Here is a 15,537-nt window from a genome sequence, read left to right as displayed (position 1 = left end):
ATAATGATAAAAAGCCCATAAAAAAAGAGAGCTCAAAATATACAGGAGAAAAAAAAGAATACAGTCATAAACAATGTATTTAGAATGGAAACATCCAAAAGGATGCTATAATATGACAGCGTCCAGAAGGATGCAGAAGAGACATCACACTAAAATTAAACATTAAAAATTAAAAGCATCCAAACATATGCTGAAACCGCTAGCATCCAAAACTGACATCAATATGGATGCTAAAATGACAGCACACGTATGACAGTAAAAACGGGCATCAATTGACATGTGTACTCAGAAAAAGGTAGCAAAGTGTAATACAATGAAATGAATTGCCATTATTAAAATATAATATACCTTTGATTTAGTACAATAAAGAGCAGCCAGTATGTATAAACATGAAAGCATTAAACACGTATAATGTTAAACAATCAGATCACTAGGTAAGTCTTGAGCATAAAAAATATAAGGATATCAGGGAAGAAAAAATAGCAAAGAGAGGGTGACAATAATAATCTTATATAAATGCCGAAAAGACGCAAAATCGGAACAACTGGAATTAAGAACTCAACGAATTCAAGGAAATGCATGGAGCTAGGAACTGCAAAAAAATAGCAACTAAGGGGAAATGTTATACTCAATCGAACGAGCAAAGAAATTGTGTTATAGGGTAGATAAAAAACAGCCCCTAATGAACGTTAACATGATATCAATAGTCAGTATTACTCTAGGGAAGATTCAGAGAGATCATTCAAGCCATATGGTTGGAGAGTCCTCAATTTAAAAATCCAATAATTTTCACGTTGCTTGAGCTTGCTAAATCTATTGGCTACATTCAGTGGAATCTGTTCGATGGGTGTAACCGTTATTTGATTAAACAGGTTATTATGGGTAGAGGCAAAGTGACGGGAAACACTATGTTTCATGAAGCCAGAGGTTACATTAAACCTATGACCATTAACTCTGGTTCGTAGGCATTGTGTAGCACGGCCAATGTACTGTAGACGACAGGGGCATTCAAGCATATAGATGACAAAAGAACTCCCACAATTCAGGAAACTGTTAATTTTAAAAGATTCCTCAGTCACTGTGGATATATACATTGTGGCTCTGTGGGTAATGATAGCACAGCACATACAGCGTTGGTGGCCACATTTAAAAGCACCTAATACTTTAGGGGTTGAGCAGGTCGTCAAAGGATTTCTCAGTCTGCTAGGAGCCAGAATATTTTTTAGAGATTTGGAACGTCTAAAAGTAACAATAGATTTCACTGGCAATTCCGCCTTAAGGTAGGGATCACTAGTCAGAATGTGCCAATGTCTCTCTAAAATTTCCCTAATTCTTTTATTTCCACTATTGAATGTGGTAATGAAATTGTTGCTGAAATTGTGGACAACTCTCTTGTCTGCCTTTTCCTCAATGCACGATGCTTGGGTTAGTAGGGCCGCTTTGCAACGAGCTCCTTTTATGAGGTTAGATGGAAAATTCTTCTCTTTGAATCTTTTTTCTAAAATATTACATTCCCTGTTAAAATCCATGTTGGTAGTACAGTTTTTCCTAACCCTCCTAAATTGACCAAATGGGACATTTTTGATCCATGGGGGATAATGTGCACTATTAAAATTGATGTAGCTATTTACATCTACCGTTTTGAAATGAGTCTTTGTATTAAATTTATTGGAGGTAGTGTCAAAAGATATAGTCAAATCCAGGAAATCAATGGACGTGGTTGAAAAAGTGTGATCCCCCATGGATCAAAAATGTCCCATTTGGTCAATTTAGGAGGGTTAGGAAAAACTGTACTACCAACATGGATTTTAACAGGGAATGTAATATTTTAGAAAAAAGATTCAAAGAGAAGAATTTTCCATCTAACCTCATAAAAGGAGCTCGTTGCAAAGCGGCCCTACTAACCCAAGCATCGTGCATTGAGGAAAAGGCAGACAAGAGAGCTGTCCACAATTTCAGCAACAATTTCATTACCACATTCAATAGTGGAAATAAAAGAATTAGGGAAATTTTAGAGAGACATTGGCACATTCTGACTAGTGATCCATACCTTAAGGCGGAATTGCCAGCCAAACCTATTGTTACTTTTAGACGTTCCAAATCTCTAAAAAATATTCTGGCTCCTAACAGACTGAGAAATCCTTCGACGACCTGCTCAACCTTACTCCCTAAAGTATTAGGTGCTTTTAAATGTGGCCACCAACGCTGTATGTGCTGTGCTATCAGTACCCACAGAGCCACAATGTATATATCCACAGTGACTGAGGAATCTTTTAAAATTAACAGTTTCCTGAATTGTGGGAGTTCTTTTGTCATCTATATGCTTGAATGCCCCTGTCGTCTACAGTACATTGGCCGTACTACACAATGCCTACGAACCAGAGTTAATGGTCATAGGTTTAATGTAACCTCTGGCTTCATGAAACATAGTGTTTCCTGTCACTTTGCCTCTACCCATAATAACCTGTTTAATCAAATAACGGTTACACCCATCGAACAGATTCCACTGAATGTAGCCAATAGATTTAGCAAGCTCAAGCAACGTGAAAATTAATGGATTTTTAAATTGAGGACTCTCCAACCATATGGCTTGAATGATCTCTCTGAATCTTCCCTAGAGTAATACTGACTATTGATATCACGTTAACGTTCATTAGGGGCTGTTTTTTTATCTACCCTATAACACAATTTCTTTGCTCGTTCGATTGAGTATAATAGTTGCTATTTTTTTGCAGTTCCTAGCTCCAGGCATTTCCTTGAATTCGTTGAGTTCTTAATTCCAGTTGTTCCGATTTTGCGTCTTTTCGGCATTTATATAAGATTATTATTGTCACTCTCTCTTTGCTATTTTTTCTTCCCTGATATCCTTATATTTTTTATGCTCAACACTTACCTAGTGATCTGATTGTTTAACATTATACGTGTTTAATGCTTTCATGTTTATACATACTGGCTGCTCTTTATTGTACTAAATCAAAGGTATATTATATTTTAATAATGGCAATTCATTTCATTGTATTACACTTTGCTACCTTTTTCTGAGTACACATGTCAATTGATGCCCGTTTTTACTGTCATACGTGTGCTGTCATTTTAGCATCCATATTGATGTCAGTTTTGGATGCTAGCGGTTTCAGCATATGTTTGGATGCTTTTAATTTTTAATGTTTAATTTTAGTGTGATGTCTCTTCTGCATCCTTCTGGACGCTGTCATATTATAGCATCCTTTTGGATGTTTCCATTCTAAATACATTGTTTATGACTGTATTCTTTTTTTCTCCTGTATATTTTGATCTCTCTTTTTTTATGGGCTTTTTATCATTATATTGCTCCTTCATAATTGAGCATTTTAACATTTAATATCTATTTTAATTTTTTTGTTATGTGTTTTCTTTGATTTGGTTACGTATGTTTCATTATACTGCTGTCCAAGGTCCTGACCGCTGATTGCATTAACTACTCACTGCCTTGTTTGTATAGCTGCAATTCATTCCAATCCTCTATTTGTGACGTCATCTGAGCACTCTGACCCCAGTCACATTGGCGGGTTTTTTCAGTGTTCGTTTTGTATTTAAACAGTGCAGTTGTCATGCTTCTGTTATGGCCTGATGAAGATGCCGGTGCGGCATTGAAACGCGTAGCCTCTTGTACCTAATAAATCATCCATTATACGATTTGCTTTCCATGCCTATTTACGTTCTTTAGTGCAGCAGCGCCCCTGGAGACTCTCTCTTTTTTTCTGCATCATCAGCACACCTTCTGCGGTTTTCCTTGGAATACCGGCGCAGAGTCCTGGCAGCAGCAGCAACCATTCTCTCAACTGTTTGTCGTCCACATACCCTAGGTGAGCACCAATTTGGACATTTGGTATTTTGCACCTCTGTTGCCCGGGTAATCTACACTATGTGGCGCTGTGTTTTCTATCTCCTATCAGTCAGAGATGAAACACCTTAAATATTGTTCCAGGGATTGGTTAGTCCTTTCCGTTTGGCCATTAGTTTCGGGATGGAAGGCGGAGGAGAAGGACAGATCAATCTCCAACTTTTTACAAAAAGCTCTCCAAAATAAGGAAACAAATTGTACCCCTCTGTCAGAAACTATATTGACTGGGGCCCCATGGAGACGCAGAATGTGTTTAACAAACAAAGAAGCTAACATCTTGGCGTTAGGTAGTTTCTTAAGGGGCACAAAGTGGCACATCTTGCTGAAGCGGTCTACTACCACCCACACCACCGACTTGCCCTGAGATGGAGGCAAATCGGTGATAAAATCCATGGAGATATGTGTCCAAGGTCTCTGGGGAATGGGCAAGGAACGTAGTAAGCCCACAGGTCGGGACCTGGGGGTCTTGGACCTAGCACAAACATCACAAGCGGCGACGTAAGCCCTAACGTCTTTAGGCAACCCAGGCCACCAATAGTTTCTGGTAATGAGGTGTTTGGTACCCAAGATGCCAGGATGACCAGATAGTGCGGAGTCATGGTTTTCCCTGAGTACCCTTAGCCGGTATTGCAGGGGGACAAACAGTTTGTCCCCAGGGAGGTTCCCAGGAGCTGAACCTTGATCAGCCGCGATGTCAGAAGCTAAATCAGAATCAGTGGCAGAAACGATTATACCAGGGGGTAAAATACAAGCAGGATCCTTCTCGGAAGGAGGATTGGCCATGAAACTACGTGACAGTGCATCAGCCTTAATATTTTTGGACCCAGCCCTATAGGTAACCAAGAAATTAAATCTGGTAAAGAATAGTGCCCAACGAGCTTGTCTAGGATTAAGCCTCCGGGCAGATTCTAGGAAAACCAGATTCTTGTGGTCAGTAAGGACCGTTACCTGGTGTCTGGCCCCCTCCAGGAAGTGACGCCACTCTTCAAAAGCCCATTTAATGGCTAAAAGTTCGCGGTTGCCAATATCATAGTTACTCTCCGTGGGCGAAAACTTCCTAGAGAAGTAAGCACAAGGGCGGAGATGGGTGAGGGAGCTGGTACCCTGGGACAAGACGGCCCCCACTCCCACCTCGGATGCGTCAACCTCCACAATAAATGGCTCCCTTTGGTTGGGCTGAACCAGCACGGGGGCCGAGATAAAGCACTTCTTGAGGGTCTCAAAAGCCTGGACGGCCTCAGGGGGCCAATGGAGGACATCAGCACCCTTGCGAGTAAGGTCTGTAAGAGGCTTAGCGACGACCGAGTTGGCAATAAATCTCCTGTAATAGTTAGCGAACCCCAAAAAACACTGTAGCGCCTTCAGGGAGGCAGGATGGACCCATTCCGCCACAGCCTGAACCTTGGCAGGGTCCATGCGGAATTCATGAGGAGTGAGGATTTGACCTAAAAATGGTATCTCCTGTACCCCAAACACACATTTTTCGGTCTTCGCAAACAGATTATTTTCCCGGAGGACCTGGAGGACCTTCCTGACATGCTCCACGTGGGAGGACCAGTCCTTCGAAAACACCAGTATGTCATCAAGGTACACTACAAGAAAATTACCCAGGTAATCTCTCAGAATTTCATTAATAAAATTCTGGAAGACGGCAGGGGCATTACACAACCCAAAGGGCACGACCAGGTATTTGAAATGACCTTCGGGTGTGTTGAACGCAGTTTTCCACTCATCCCCCTCTTTGATGCGGATAAGGTTATATGCCCCCCGTAGATCGAACTTAGAAAACCATTGGGCCCCCTGAACCTGATTAAAAAGATCCGGAATCAAAGGAAGGGGATACTGGTTCCTTACGGTGACCTTATTCAGGTTCCGATAATCAATGCACGGCCTAAGACCACCATCCTTCTTCCCCACGAAGAAGAAGCCAGCACCTACAGGAGAAGTCGAGGGGCGAATGAAACCCTTGGACAGGCATTCTTGGATATACTCCCTCATAGCTTCACGTTCAGGACATGAAAGATTAAATATCCTACCCTTAGGAAGCTTGGCACCAGGCACCAAATCGATGGCGCAATCGTAATCTCTATGAGGGGGCAACACCTCGGAGGCCTCCTTAGAAAACACATCAGCGAAGTCCTGAACAAACTCATGAAGCGTGTTTACCTCCTCCCGGGGAGAAATAGAGTTAACCGAAAGACATGACATCAGGCATTCACTACCCCATTTGGTGAGATCCCCAGTATTCCAATCAAACGTGGGATTATGCAGCTGCAACCAGGGAAGACCTAATACCAGATCGGACGATAATCCCTGCATCACCAGTACAGAGCACTGCTCCAAATGCATGGAGCCAACAAGGAGTTCAAAAACAGGAGTATGCTGAGTAAAATGCTGCGTAAAATAACCATTAGCAAGAGGAGTGGAGTCGATACCCACTACCGGGATAGGATAAGGCAAATCAATAAAAGGCATTTTTAGAGATATAGCAAATTCCACAGACATGATATTAGCAGATGAGCCAGAATCCACGAAGGCACTGCCAGTGGCAGACCGGCCAGCAAACGAGACCTGAAAGGGAAGCAAAATTTTATTGCGTTTCATATTAACGGGAAATACCTGTGCGCCCAAGTGACCTCCCCGATGATCACTTAGGCGCGGAAGTTTTCCGGCTGTTTATTCTTGCGCCTGGGACAGGTGTTCAGTAGATGCTTGTCGTCCCCACAATAGAAGCAGAGACCATTCTTCCTGCGAAACTCTCTACGTTGTCGAGGGGACATGGAGGCCCCGAGTTGCATAGGTACCTCCGAGTCCTCCGTGGAAGAGCGAGGAGACGGGACCTCGGGGGGAATCGCAGGGAAGTCAGAGCGGAAAACATTGAAACGTTCAAGCTGACGTTCCCTGAGACGTCGGTCAAGTCGTACTGCTAGGGCCATAACCTGGTTTAGGGAGTCAGAAGAGGGGTAGCTAACCAGCAGATCCTTCAGGGCGTCAGATAATCCTAACCTAAACTGGCACCTTAGGGCCGGGTCGTTCCACCGAGAAGCTACGCACCACTTTCTAAAATCAGAACAGTATTCCTCAACAGGTCTCCTACCCTGACGTAAGGTCACCAGCTGACTCTCGGCTAAGGCAGTCCTGTCAGTCTCATCGTAAATGAGTCCGAGGGCAGAGAAAAAACGATCAACGGAGGAAAGTTCAGGGGCGTCAGGAGCCAAGGAGAAGGCCCACTCTTGGGGCCCTTCCTGGAGTCGGGATATAATGATACCCACCCGCTGGTTCTCGGAACCTGAGGAGTGAGGTTTTAGGCGGAAATAAAGTCTGCAACTTTCCCGGAAGGAGAGAAAAGTCTGGAAGCAAGCCAGGGGCAAAGCGAAGCAGGATAAGCGGAACTGAAGCAAGGCAGAAGCACGGCAGAAGCAGGCTGGAGCAAGGCAGCAGTGGGGCCAGGAATCCAAGAAGAATAACAAGCACTGAGGAAGAGAACACGGCAGGTATAAATGGACAGGGGGCGGAGCTAACTCCGACTGACCAGGCCGCGATAGGCTCTCCCACTCCTGAGCCTGCCACCCTGGTTGGTGGGAGCCGGTGTCAGTCTAAGAGGTCTGGCCTCAGGTGTCGACTGATTAATCCCGGGAGTATACACAGACGTAGTACCTGGCAGATCCTTTACAATTATCATCTCCGTGATTTCATTCAAATCTTCAGGTTTTAAAGTCTTCAATTTATAAATCCAATACATTTCCCTCTTGCATAGTGAATCGTATCTGTCCACTCGGCTTACATTTATATGGTCAATTGATGTAATATTAAAACACTTAAAATCATTATTATGAGATAGAGTACAGTGTTTGGAGATACTGTGCAAAAGGAATTTTTTCTTGCAGTTGGAACGATGCTTATTTAGTCGACAATGTAAAGGTTGAATGGTTCTTCCCACATATTGGAGACCACAGATACAGTCAATTAGATATATAACATAATTTGATTGGCAATTTAGCTGTGTTTCAATTTGATGTTCTTTTTTTGTTTGATTTGATCTAAAAATATCTGTAGTACATATACTAGAACAGCATAAGCATCTTTTTTTTCTACATTTAGAACTCCCCTTTGTGTATAGACATGGGATCAAAGTACTTTGTTGAAACATCTTTTGTTTTCCAGCAAAATTGATCCTACTCGGTGCTAAAATATTCTTTACAGTTTTTGCTCTTTTAAAAGTGATCATTGGTTTTATTGGTAGACTATTTTTTTAAAAACGGGTCAGTGTGTAAAATATGCCAATGTTTGTTCATGATATCTTTTATATTTTTGTGTGCTGTATTATATTTGGTTATGAAGTTGAGGGAAAAGAAATTTTGTTTCTCCTTCACTTTTTTTATATCTGTTGTATCTCTTACTTCCATTTATTGGTGTGTTCTTAGGAAGTAGACAATCCTCTTGGCTTAGAGTTGCTGTTTTTTTATATGCATCCGTGAGAAGTGTCTGTGGGTAATTCTTTTCTTTAAATCTTTTTTGTAGAATACGGCTTTGATCATTAAAATCTTTATCCAATGTACAGTTTTTTCGAATTCTTTTGTATTGACTATAAGGGATGTTTTTTAACCACTTATGGTAATGACTACTCTTATAATCCAGGTAGCTATTGCTATCAACTTTTTTGAAATGCGTACGAGTGATAATTTTATCTGTGGTTTTTACTACTGTAAGGTCCAAAAAATCAATTTCAATTGGTTGTATATTAAAAGTAAATTTTATCCCCCAAGTATTGTTATTTAATGTTTGACAAAATTCTGTCGCTGTTATGAGATCACCTTCCCAGATCAAAAACAAATCATCTATATATCTACTAAATAATAAAATATTAGAAGTTGCCCATGGGTGTTGCCAGATGTGTTCTTCCTCAAAAATTCCCATAAAAATGTTTGCATAGCTGGGAGCTACCTGTGTCCCCATAGCTGTGCCTTTTACTTGGTGGTACAGTTTCTGGTTAAATGAAAAAATATTATTCTTTAGGATAAATTCCATGCTATTACAAAAGAAATTGATTTGTACAGGTAGGAGTTCCGTATCTCTCTCCAAACTTATTTTCAATTTTTCCAGCCCCAATGTATGTTCGATGTTACTATAAAGAGCAGTCACATCCAAAGTGATAAATAATAGGTTTTCTCTAGTTGAAATTTTATTTAGGTCTCCTATTAATTGTGTTGAGTCTTTTAAGAAGCTTGGAAACTCCATCACGTATTTTTGTAAAATTATATCCAGGTAGTGAGAGAGGTGACAGGTGGGAGATTGCATACCTGATATAATTGGTCTCCCTGGGGGATTAATTGGATTCTTATGAATTTTTGGTAGGTGATAAGAAAAGGCATATTAATATTTTCTGGAATCAGATAGTTTTTCTCTTTTTTGTTAAGAATATTATTAGAAAAAGCTTGATTAACCATAATTTTAAGGTTCTCCATAATTGTCAATAGTGGGTTATCTATAAGATTATTATAATAATTCTCATCTGATAACATTTTCAAGGATTCTGCATGATAATCTGTAATATTTTGTATTACTGTCCCCCCTCCCTTGTCTGCTGATCTTATGACTATTTTATCGTTGTTTTTTAGATTTTTTTAGAGCTGTTTTCTCTTTAAAGGTTAAGTTATTTTTACCTCGGATTTTATATGAATCTAGGTCCTCTAGATCTTTGAGGACTAGGTGATGAAAAGTGTTAATAAAGTTTCCTTGGTTTCCCAACGGATAAAACTTGGATACCGGTTTTAGATCTGTGTGTCTAAAAGTATCCAGTGTTTCTATATCTGAAATTGTGTTTGTATTATTAACATTATCGGAACTAGTGGAATTGTTTTTTGTAGCTATGACCTGGAAGTGTCTGTGTAATGTTAATTTCCTCGTAAATCTGTGCAGATCTAGGAATAATTCAAAGCCATTGGTACTAGCAGTAGGGCAAAAAGCTAAACCTTTACTTAAAAGTGATATTTCCGAATTGTTTAGAATATAATTTGAAAGATTAAAAATAGAGGTTTGTTGTATAGGGGGAATAGTTATTCTTTTTTTCTTTTTGCCTCCTCTGGTTCCTCTATATCGTATTTTCTTTTTTTGGGGTGAAAAAAGTCAGCAATTGTTGATTTTGGTGAGTTGCATGGAGGAATTGGGTCTAAAAAAAGAGATGATTGAAAACTGGAGGGTATGGGTTCATCTAGTTGGGTTGAAAATGCAGAAGCTAAGAATGGAACGGACATGTTTGACCCAGCTCTGGTGTTATCAATAGTATTGGTTCCCATAGGGAGAGGACAATCGACAGAACCTAACAATGCCAAATTAGGAGATGATGATGATATATTCGGTGACTGGGAAGAAGGGGAATCTGGTTTGGTTCTGGTTGGAGAGTTATCAGGTGAGTTATGAACTGTGAGTATAGACATATCAATTAATAGGTTTCCTATAGGTGAGTTCTGAACTCCCAAAGGGTCAGAAAGGGTGGGGTTGATTAAATTTGAACTTTTAATGTTTTTTCCTCCAGATGAAGATTTATGATTCAGTGTGTTTCTGTGATTTGTTTTATTGAATTTACTATTCAAAAAAATTCTGCGAGATTGACTGATCTCAAATCTTTTTTCTAATTCGATTTTTTTGGGGTCTGATTGAGAAGGAGTGGTGATTGGTTGCAAAATATTATTAGTTGTATGTGTTCGTTCAGGACGAACATATTGAAAAGGATGTTTAGTCCAGGATCTAATTTGGTTAGTTTGATAATCTATTCTATCCCTAGTGAGTTTGCTCGCTTTTTTCTCAATTAATTCTTGTTCGGCTTTAAAAATTCTATTATTAATATTGTGATTGATGTGGTGAAAATCTACATGTTTAGAGTCGACCTTAAGTTGTTTTATAATTATTTTGATACTGCTAGTAAGTTTTACACATAGCATTTTCCTTTTAGATAACAATCTATTGATCATTCCCTTCGTACATTCTTCCATATATTCTTCCCAATTTGTCGTAAAAATAATATCATCCTTAAATGTAGAAGAGAAGGGCATTCTAAGGCCTCTAGGCGTGATTTTTTCTTTTAAGTAAATAGATAAAAACATTACATTAATATGATGTTGCATTTCAATTCTAGATGTATCTTCTAATTCATTAAAGAGAATGTTCATTTTTTGTGATTCCTCAGCATTGAATTCTACAGTCTCAAAGTCCATTTGAGGATGAGTAGGGAGATTACTTGCAGTAAGTAGTTTTATCAGTCTCTCTCGGGACTCTTTTCGGTTTTTGAAATGTTCCATCGTTGTGGGTGGTCAGCTGAAGGTTTAAATGTAGAAAGTTTTTTCTTTTCTTTGATATATTCCAAAAAGAACTATTCTTTGCAGCTTTGTGAAGAACACTGAGGTTCAATCTATGGGTTTTCTAATATGATCCCATAATATACTAAAGAGAGATAGAAAAAACACAAAGCGCACAATAGTGCATGACACTGTGATTTGCACACGTGTGAACAAGGTACTGATAGTGCTCACCTGGTGCGGTTATGCTGGGAGCATAACATCCAGTGTAGCAGATTCCAAAAAAGGTAGCCTCCACGGTATAGGTAGCCTCCACGATATAAGTATCAGGATCAAGTTTGCAGCATAGGACCCGATTTGAGAACTTGAACTATGAAGTCTCAATGTGAATATGAAGGAATAAAAGCAAAAGCAAAAGACGGGTATCTTCCATGCGCTACTGATCGGGGTAGTCATCCATACAATCCAAATTCCTCAAAGATAGGATAATGATCAGTGATAAAAAAAGGTTTATTGGATATAAAACACGACTGTTAGCAGTGAACAGTTTCGAAACCGGACCGGTTTCTTCCTCAGGTAGTATACAAATACGTAACTGGGTGGAGTGTCGGTTAAATAACCGAATGAACGGTCAATTGAGGGCAAGAGGATTGTCTACTTCCTAAGAACACACCAATAAATGGAATCGAAGTAAGAGATACAACAGATATAAAAAAAGTGAAGGAGAAACAAAATTCCTTTTCCCTCAACTTCATAACCAAATATAATACAGCACACAAAAATATAAAAGATATCATGAACAAACATTGGCATATTTTACACACTGACCCGTTTTTAAAAAATAGTCTACCAATAAAACCAATGATCACTTTTAAAAGAGCAAAAACTGTAAAGAATATTTTAGCACCGAGTAGGATCAATTTTGCTGGAAAACAAAAGATGTTTCAACAAAGTACTTTGATCCCATGTCTATACACAAAGGGGAGTTCTAAATGTAGAAAAAAAGATGCTTATGCTGTTCTAGTATATGTACTACAGATATTTTTAGATCAAATCAAACAAAAAAAGAACATCAAATTGAAACACAGCTAAATTGCCAATCAAATTATGTTATATATCTAATTGACTGTATCTGTGGTCTCCAATATGTGGGAAGAACCATTCAACCTTTACATTGTCGACTAAATAAGCATCGTTCCAACTGCAAGAAAAAATTCCTTTTGCACAGTATCTCCAAACACTGTACTCTATCTCATAATAATGATTTTAAGTGTTTTAATATTACACCAATTGAACATATAAATGTAAGCCGAGTGGACAGATACGATTCACTATGCAAGAGGGAAATGTATTGGATTTATAAATTGAAGACTTTAAAACCTGAAGGTTTGAATGAAATCACGGAGATGATAATCTAATAAAACGAATTTACTCTGGATAAATCCTATTACATAGAGATAACTAAGAAATTCGTTATATGTGATTTTATATATGTAATCTTTACAAGAACTGGCAAAGATCGCACCGAAGAAAAGAGAAACAAAGTGTATATATATATATACTTTTTTCTAATAATAATAAATAAAAAACACAAAATCTGACTATCTGAAAGTAACATCAAGTCTAGTGTAAAGAAAAAATTAGGTTTTTTTTCTATACAGGTAAATATATAAAAATAGAATAAAATGAGTAAAGAAGGAAAATTATTCTCTATACTGCCTTTAGAAACAACTATAAACAAGATGATACCCTATTTATACGCTAAAACTCTCTTCACGATAATTACGCTTAAATGTTAAAAATACCATGGTAGCCTTCTTTCATTTTTAAAAAAATCATTTCATTTTTAAAAAAATCTTTTTAAACAAATCTTCTTTTTAAAAACTTTTTTCTTAATCATTTTTTAGACAATGGTAATTTTTCGACGATGCGTATACATATATATATTTATATATGTATATATAATTGCATGTATACATGTATAAGTTTTATTAATGTTTATTCTGTTTAATTAGGGTTTTATGTAATTATTAGATATGGTCCGTTTATAATATATGGAAATTAACCATGTTTTTAACTAATATACATACATATATACTTTTTTACTTCAATCGTTTTGCAACTATATGCACCATTTGATACGTATTTCTGTTTAACCTGTGTACCCGACCCGGTAGTTCTTGCCCTCAATTGACCTTTCATTCGGTTATTTAACCGACACTCCACCCAGTTACGTATTTGTATACTACCTGAGGAAGAAACCGATCCGGTTTCGAAACTGTTCACTGCTAAACAGTCGTGTTTTATATCCAATAAACCTTTTTAATCACTGATCATTATCCTATCTTTGAGGAATTTGGATTGTATGGATGACTACCCCGATCAGTAGCGCATGGAAGATACCCGTCTTTTGCTTTTGCTTTTATTCCTTCATATTCACATTGAGACTTCATAGTTCAAGTTCTCAAATCGGGTCCTATGCTGCAAACTTGATCCTGATACTTATATCGTGGAGGCTAACTATACCGTGGAGGCTACCTTTTTTGGAATCTGCTACACTGGATGTTATGCTCCCAGCATAACCGCACCAGGTGAGCACTATCAGTACCTTGTTCACACGTGTGCAAATCACAGTGTCATGCACTATTGTGCGCTTTGTGTTTTTTCTATCTCTCTTTTGATTATAGAATCAGACCAGTTACCAGTGTCTCACTGCACGCCGGAGAATACAAAACAAATAGCATAATTTGAGCTGACTGGCAATTGTAAATAATTAAAGCAATTGAAATCCCTGAGGACGCTCCCCTGTATTTACAGGGGTGCAGGAAAGCGTTGGGACGTTTTGCTTACCTGTGGTTAACAGACCATTGTTATAATTATTAGGGTCCTCTGTGAATGTCTAATGTGTTGCATGTTCGTCATTAGTGCATATAGGACATCTCAATGAGGTTTGGTGATTTTGTATCGCCTTGGCAAATGAACTAGTAGTGTGAATCACTACACCTGTCTAGTGTTGTAATGATATAAGAGTTTAACAAACGTTACTTATTTATCTCAGACACTTTATCAGGGATCTATGATCTGTTTCGCCAACGCCTATACTCAGATTTTTGGGCATTAGTGCCCTATTTTTTAGAATTATACCAATAAAATATTTTTAAACGTTTATATAGGCAATATTTCATATTTCATAATTTAAACATATAATATCAACACTGATTTTTTGGAATTCATGATTATAGAATCCCATACAACTACTAATTGTCTTGCCTTACCTGCATTACCATTGCGCTGACTACTAGCTGGGCTATTCTCCCGGCTATTAGGGAGATCAGTATCCACTAGGGTTGCCATTTCTGAGACCGACACCCTCGTATTATCACCCAAGTTGGCAATTTCGCTTGGAATATCAGAAACAGGATTGGCCTTCCCTTTCTTGGTCCCCTTTCTACTGCCCGTAACTACATTAACCCAGCTACTTGCCTGATCCTGCTGACCCATGTCTTCACCCCCCAGTTCTACCCCACTAACTGCTTGCTCAGTGAGGAGCATGCTCCACTCAAGATTGTCTATCGCCCTCAGTGTTGCATTTTGCTCCTCCAGATCTCTAATGCGAGCTTCCAGGTGAACAACTTGCTCACATCTGCCACAGAGGTATTCACCCTGGAACTCCGGGTCCAGTCCTCCTTACATTTGGCAAACTGTGCACTGAAGAAAACCTCCAATCTTGCTATTCAATATCCCAGTTACAAAACAACAGTGAACAATTGAAAAAATAAAAGAAAAGAAGAGTACTTACATGGACTTTAACTCCCCTTTTTAACTCCGATTTAACAAGCCACTTAATATAGCGAGCACAAAAACAGAGCAAGCTCAACTGAGGCCTGCCGGCTTATTTATATCACCTGAGAGAAATTAACCCCTCCCTCTAGTCAGCTGCACAGCAGGGCAGGAGCTAAGAAGGAAAAATAGAGTTTTAAATTGTGTCAGTTTTGCTAGGTTCTATTAGCAAGCACTCAATTCATACATTAAACACAGTTTCACACACAGTAACACACCCAGGAACACAGCAAGCCAATCCGGTTTAATAACTCCACTTGATCCACAAGCCACTTAATTTAGCAGGCATAAAAACAGAGCAAGCTCAACTGAGGCCTGCAGGCTTATTTATATCACCTGAGCGCAATTAACCGCCTCCCCCTAATCAGCTGCACAGCAGGACAGAAGCTAAGAAGGAAAAAAGGATTTTTTTTAATTGTGTCAGTTTTGCCAGCTTCTATTAGCAAGATAACATGGTGAGAATTGGGGTGACGCCCGCCGGGAGGAGGGGGAAGGTAATTGGGCACATGGCTGCACACA

Source organism: Rhinoderma darwinii, chromosome 7, assembly GCF_050947455.1.
Source record: "Rhinoderma darwinii isolate aRhiDar2 chromosome 7, aRhiDar2.hap1, whole genome shotgun sequence".
NCBI classification, from domain to species: Eukaryota; Metazoa; Chordata; class Amphibia; order Anura; family Rhinodermatidae; genus Rhinoderma; species Rhinoderma darwinii.
The sequence above is the reverse complement of the archived record's forward strand: the minus strand, read 5'-3'. Positions refer to the sequence as shown.